The sequence below is a fragment of the Humulus lupulus genome, chromosome 6 (genome assembly GCF_963169125.1).
Source record: "Humulus lupulus chromosome 6, drHumLupu1.1, whole genome shotgun sequence".
Taxonomy (NCBI): Eukaryota; Viridiplantae; Streptophyta; class Magnoliopsida; order Rosales; family Cannabaceae; genus Humulus; species Humulus lupulus.
Window position 1 is genome coordinate 139,421,354 of NC_084798.1, and position 6,938 is coordinate 139,428,291.

The following is a 6,938-nucleotide window of genomic DNA, read 5'->3' on the forward strand; positions in this document are numbered from 1 at the left end:
AGTCGATCGAGGGCTTAATGAGGGTTATCCCAGGAAGGCCATACTTCTTGAGATAATTTCCTACCATCCTAGCTATAATAATACTAAGAGGTGCTACGTACCATTTGACATCTGGTCGACGGACGTCGCGGGGTTGGGCTTTGGTTTGAATTTCTGGCGAGGAAGTGTTTTCAGGTTGAGGGTTGGTCAGAGGAGTTTCAACCCGAGGAACAGGCTGAGTAGTATGAGGCTTGGTTATATTCTTTTTTCTTTGAGTGATGGAATTCATGCGACCCATATTTGTTGAGCTGCTCGTTGGTCTGTTTGCAGGGTTTTGTTGAGAAAAGGGAATTTCTAAGAATTGCAGCGACGGCTGTTCTTGATCTTCGAGCAGTAGCGTGAGCAAGTGGTCGTCGATCGGCCTCTCACCTCCCCACGGGTCGTGCATGAAATCTGCGAACAGAGAAGGGGAGATGAGAATCTATGGCCAATAGACTAAAGAAGTGGAAGCGTTGGGATAACGTTGCTCGTGTATAAAAGTTAAGCTTTTATACGACTAGCAGCATTCTAACGTAAACACTAAATAATACGTGAATGGTTTGGAAAACAGATTAAAAATCATAAATGAAAAGTTTTTCAAAGAAAACTTTTCAACTCTGAAAAAGGGAGGGAAAACCCCAGTTTTTTCCGAGTGCCTAAAAATTAAATTTTTACTTCGATTTTGCGTCCTAAATCAGTAATCCCAATTCCCAAGCCAATTCCTAAGCCTCGTTTAGTGTTTTTCCCTTATCCTATCATGTTAATACCTACTAGCTTGATTACCCCAATCATTTTTTCAAGAACATTTGGGAACTCAGAATTCAAAACACACCAGAAAACTCAAAATATAACTATTGCATGGCGTCTCAGAGACAAAGAAGTTCTGTAACGCCCTGGATAGCCAAGACTATTACATTGTGTGTTTATGAAGGTGCAAGACTCCCTAATCAAGTCATTTAACTCAAAACGTGTTACTGAAACTATAGTTGAACTAGGGTTAAAAGATTTTGGTCTCAAAAGCTGCATTTCTTATAAATAAACATTTTCTTTTACATGGGATCCCAAAAGTAATAAGTTAAAGACTGTTTACAAAAGATTCAAGATTTAAATACAGTGATTAGCCACTCTAAGGCAAAACAGACAGTTAAGCATTTCTATACCTGTTCCACTCCTCGGCCGTGGCGGGCGAACAGCTGACTATGTACATTCAGCCCCGCAGCTCTCCATCTCAGGATTGGTCCAACTTGCCTTTGCCTTTACCTGCACCATGTAGCACCCTCGAGCCAAGGCCCAGCAAGAAAACACAATAACAGAGCACAATCATTCAACAGACAATCAGGTAACTCATACCGCATATGCATGTACTCAACAGTTTAAGCATTCATGTTAATCAAGTATTCAGCATACCAAGTATATCATTTCATATCAACAATCAATCCACATATGATAACTAGGGTTAGCGCCCTTAGGCCGCACCCTCTATTTATCCCACTAACTCCAACCCGCTTAAACCGAGCTCAGTGCATATTAAGCTGTCCTCGGCTACCAGTGGACGATCTGCTCCCTGTGCGCAAGTATAATTTAAGGTACCCTTAGGTCGTTTATCACATGTCCCATGGCATAATACCATCTATGACATCATACAGATTTAGGGAGCTCTTAGTCCCTTCACAAATACATAATCGGGTGTAGTTTTCTTACCTTTAGATTCGCTAGCTTTGTTCAATTGATCCTCAAGCACGATCCCTCTTGAGCCCTAGCGCACACCTTTGATGTATGAGCTTAGCCTAGGTTGTCGCCCACTCTTGCTTAGCCTTCTCCTCCTCAAATCTCCAGCCTCAACTCCCTCAACTAATGAAAAACCTCAGCTAGTTTCCCCAACCTGATCAAGACCTCCAGTATACAATCTCAGACTTAAGCTCCTTTGGATTCTAGCCTCCAATCTCTAGAAGAAAAATGATGAAGAAGTCCCAAACCGATCTTAGAAATTGCCCTGTTTTTCCTTCCCTTTTCCTTCTCTTCTTTTTTTTCTTTCCTTTCTTTCCTTCAGAATACCAGCCCTTTCTCCACAATCCACTAAGGCATAAAGCCAAAACAACACTTAACACATATCCTTTATAAGCCAAATGACCACATTACCCTCCCATAATTCCTAAGCCTTTTAATCCACCTAGGGGCATTTTGGTCATTACACCCAATTCCCGCTATCTCCTCGAATGTCTCTAATATTTATCGCTTACTTCCCGACACCTAACTAATCACCAATTATATTCCTCAATGTCAAAATTGACCCCAATATATTCTCTAAATTCACAGAAATACCCTCAGGCTCGCCCCGAGCTGGGTATAAATCCCTGCCGAGACTTTTTAGCTAAACCGCTCACCAGGATCGCCTCGAATCACAGATTACAAATATATCCACATAATAATGTGGTCTCGACAATTTATCACAAATATATATAGTTATGCCCTCAATGGGCCAAAATTACGATTATGCCCTTCTAACTTAATCAAGGCCTACATGCATACTAATACACATAGTCATGCATCACAGATATTCAAATAGTCATATAACATGCTTTAATCATTAAATCATAGATAATCCAGTTATGCCCTCCTGGCACACTAATCAAGGCCCTTAAGCCTTATTAGTAAATTGGGTCGTTACAAGTTCAAGGGACTTACTTGAATAGAAAGTTGAAGGGGAGATACGAGCATTAATTCGAGTGGCTGAACAAAGACTCCACGGATCATCGAAGTCGTCTGAGTTTCCTGGGTTCTTCATATTTCGTTCTTCAGTTTCTCCTTCGTTCTTCAGTGTTCTTGAGGATAGAAGGAAAGTAAAAATAAAAAAGTGAATCTGAGAGTTATTTATAGTGGTCGAGGCACAGTTAATAAGATAATGATGGGAGATGGTTTTTTGACGCATGGAAAAGTGTGATAGCCGTCAAATCCCTTTTTGGGGAACTGCAATGACATGATTGGTTGCCTTTTTTCAAAAAGGCATTGATGGCTCTAACAGGTCTAACAGGACACGCGAAGGGTCACCTGAAGGGTTGATCGTTTAAATTTACTTTATACTGGTCGTAATAAAATAAACTTGGGGGGGGGGGGGGGGGGCAAATGTTTACCCAAGAATGGACTACCTGATGATGTGGCAAGATTGATCTACATGTGAGAAACACGTGGCAATTTTAAGTGAACATATCCTCCTCGACCCTCGACCAGGATCATTGGCTTATCAAGTAATCATGGACGACCAGCCTGGTCGCATATATTCATTTATTTCCTTCAAATATGCAATCTTGTAATTACATATTAATTATAATTTTCATTATTGTTTAGATACGCATGTATTAAATGTAATTAAGGCCCATTGGCCCATGTAAACCTCCTTGAGCCTATAAATAAGAATCAAAGGGCTCAAGAGAGGGGAATTTGGCTTTTCGAACATTTGGTTTGAGAACGCTTGAGCTAAGAGATTCTAAGAGAGAAAAAAAAGTGTTGTTATCCATCACAATTGTATTTATCTTAGATCTAGTGAAACTCGTGAACCCTAGTTCATTGATCACTGTTCTTGGAATACTACATCAATAAGAACACTAAGTGGACTTAGGTTGTTACCATTCTATTGGGGTTGAACCACTATAAATCGTTTGTATCGTTTATCTTCTTCTCATTATCATCTTACTTTATATCATTTATCTGACTCCGTGTCGTTGGCCAATTCGAGGGTCAACACCCACCTATCCCGTTAATCATAATTAACGTCCTCCAATTCCCATTATTTTCAATACCTTGAAATAATTAATAAATAATATCACATTACCCGCTCATTCCTAGTAATGTACTAAGCATCAAATTACCCCCAGGCTCACCTTGAGCCCGGTAATTAACCATGTCATGACCAAACCGCTAACTTGCATCCTAGGATGGTCTCATGCCAAATAGCTCAAACATATCCACATAATAATGTGATCTTGCCCATATATCACATACATGCACATAAATATACAAATACGCCCTTAACAGCCAAGATTACAAAAACGGCCCTTATAATAAGAAGTGGGTCTAAATGCATGCAAATATCATTATATAATAATATAATCACATAATCATGCATGTAATCACATAATGATGCACATAAATATCACATAATTTCATAATTTTTCCATCCTGGCCCGCTAATCAAGGTCTTATGCCTTATTAGGAAATTTGGGACGTTACAGGCCAGTTCCTCCCTCAGGGCAGCATCCCTCTCACATTTCAGCCCTTGAAAGCTAGGGGCATCTATCGAATGGTTAGTGGCAAGCATCCCAACCAGTCAAAGGTTCTCTATAGTCACGAAGCCCCCCACATCCAGCTCCTCAGCACTCAAAGTGGCATAAAATTTCTTTCACTGAGCTGAGTCTGAGCATATGGACCTGTGTTCAAGGACTGTGAGTGTCCAGTAAACAAAACTAAAAGGCTAAAGAGAAAAGAAGAGGGAGTGGAAAAGAAAAACTTACCCACACGCTGAAAGTCCAGAACGAGAGTGGGGTTCTTCTCTAAGAGGAACATGGATGCCATGAACCAATAATGCCTGACATTCGGGGGTGCTTCCATGTGCTGAATGGAGTCGGACTAATCCCGTGGGCTTTCAATCTATAAAATTCATCCCATGTCTTGTCTTTGGAGTTGAGTTCCGGCTTCAACTTCTAGAAATACAGCACTTCCGGGGAAGTGGGCGCTAGGATCTCCTTCGACACGCAGAATATACGCCATCCCGCAAGCAATTTGTACGCCTGGGGGAGAAGCTGAAAAGTGTGATCCCCAAAAACTTCAGGAATCATCCAAAGTAGTTGTGGAGTAGGAGAGTAGCCCTCGCGCTGATGTGGCCTATGCTTCAGACCCTAAACATGCCCACGCCAGTACGGGCCTTCTCCTCCTTATGGGCCAGACGGTTGTAGAAAAATCCTGGAGTCGACTCCACTCCAAGAGCTATTTCTAGCTGGTGTAACATCCAGTAATTCCAGAACTCATTTTTCTCCCCATCCATTTCCCACGTGTTTCTAGTGGGAAGTTTGGTCCCTTCCAAGACAACTGGGCTCGCCTGGACGACATCTTTTGCGTATAAAGTCACACCATGACTCATGATCAAGGACCTAGAAGCAACAAAGAAAACGAGAACCAAGCAGTTAGCACCAAAATCGAAGAAATTTGGTTGAGGTACGGGGATTCTCCTAAAAATGCTTGGAGAAGTCCCCTCTGGACCCAGATCCAGGATCAATGAAGATCCCAATATCTTTAGTCGGGAACTAAAAATCAAAGGTTTCTCTAATTCACCCAAAAAATCTTGGGGCATCCTAATTAATCTGAGATAACCAGAAATCGGAGTCATCACCTAGAAAATCTACAGTTTAGGCCTATCACTATCCTACCTAGAACCACCCTATATGGTGATCACGGCCCTAACAGTTTTATGGTTGTAGGAATAGCATGACAGTAAAAATGACCAGAAAACTTACTAAGGAGTACTAGATTCAAAATTCATAAGGTTTCAGGTGATAAAGTTAGCAGAATCTCAGCCTTAAATCTGAAAAGATGATGTAGCAATTCATCTACTGGTTGAACCAGGACAATGCTGTCTGATGGCTGAATAGAAAGTGGCCTAGTCGGAAACATACGAACACGGAGGTGAATTAATCGCTAGAGAATCTCGTCGGCAAAATGGGACATAAAAAGCTTTCCTCTCTGCTCTGAATATATGAAATGTGTAAAGTTTGAGAATGAGTCTGTCGAGGTTTTTATAAGGCAAGAATCCACTATTTGATCCAATGGTCCACAGTGGGGATCCCAAGATTATCCCCATCTGACAGTCCCGGATGATGCAGAGACTTTAATTGGCCTAGTCGAACATTGAATAGTGGATTCGTCAATCCATGATCCGCACCTACCTTATCCAACGATCCATGGTGAAAATCTCAAGGCTATCCCCATCCAATGGTTCCAGATGGTGCAGAAGCATTAACAGCCCACTCGAGTACCCAATAAACTTTTTTCTTACAGACGGGATGCCTCTAGAATTACTTTGACACCCATCTGTCACTTGGACAATCAAAATATTCTTTCCAGATCTTTAAGGTGTGAGTGGCATAGATGCACCATCAACCTAGAGACACGTGTCTGAAACATTGAGAATTTGAAAGGATGGGGATCATATGAATGACCCCTAAGTAAATGAACCCAACTTCTGGTAAACGAACCAGATATTTGGATTTGATCCGAGAGAGTATGGCAAGCCTCCACCATGCAAACACGGATGAAGACTTGGGGGTTAAATGTTATCCCTATTTTCCACCCGTAACACGTGGCATGACCCAATGGGTCCATGGGCCCTCTTAAAGAGTTCCGGGCCCATCCTGAGCCCAATGAATAGGGAAGGGAGAAATCCTGATAGCCCAACCATCATCGGGCCCAACAACGTTCGATGGGCACAACCATAACGAGGGAACCAGGACAAAGATGCAGGCCCAACTCATATTCCCCGTCCCAACCTACCTGCATTCTCTGGGATGCCAATGAGGTGGCAAACTAACTAGTCAATGGAGATAGATCTTATCAACAGTTCAAAAGAAATATTCAGTGTCATAATGTTCATCTTGGCAAATGAACTCGAGTCCTGGTAAGCGAAACAAGACCTTGGCAGGTAAACCTGGTTATTATTAAATGAACCAGGACCATACATCCGGATAGGGCAAACCTGAATCTTCCCTGATGCTGACATGTCCCTGAGAAATCTGGAGGTTGGTCTCCTCAACTAACCCGTAGATGGAGGTATGCATGGAACGTACACTGTTCCTAGGAAACAGTACTGCCACTACTCTGACAAATCCTGTCCCCAGGATCCCCTTAGAAAGCCCACGCAGACCAGTCCGAGC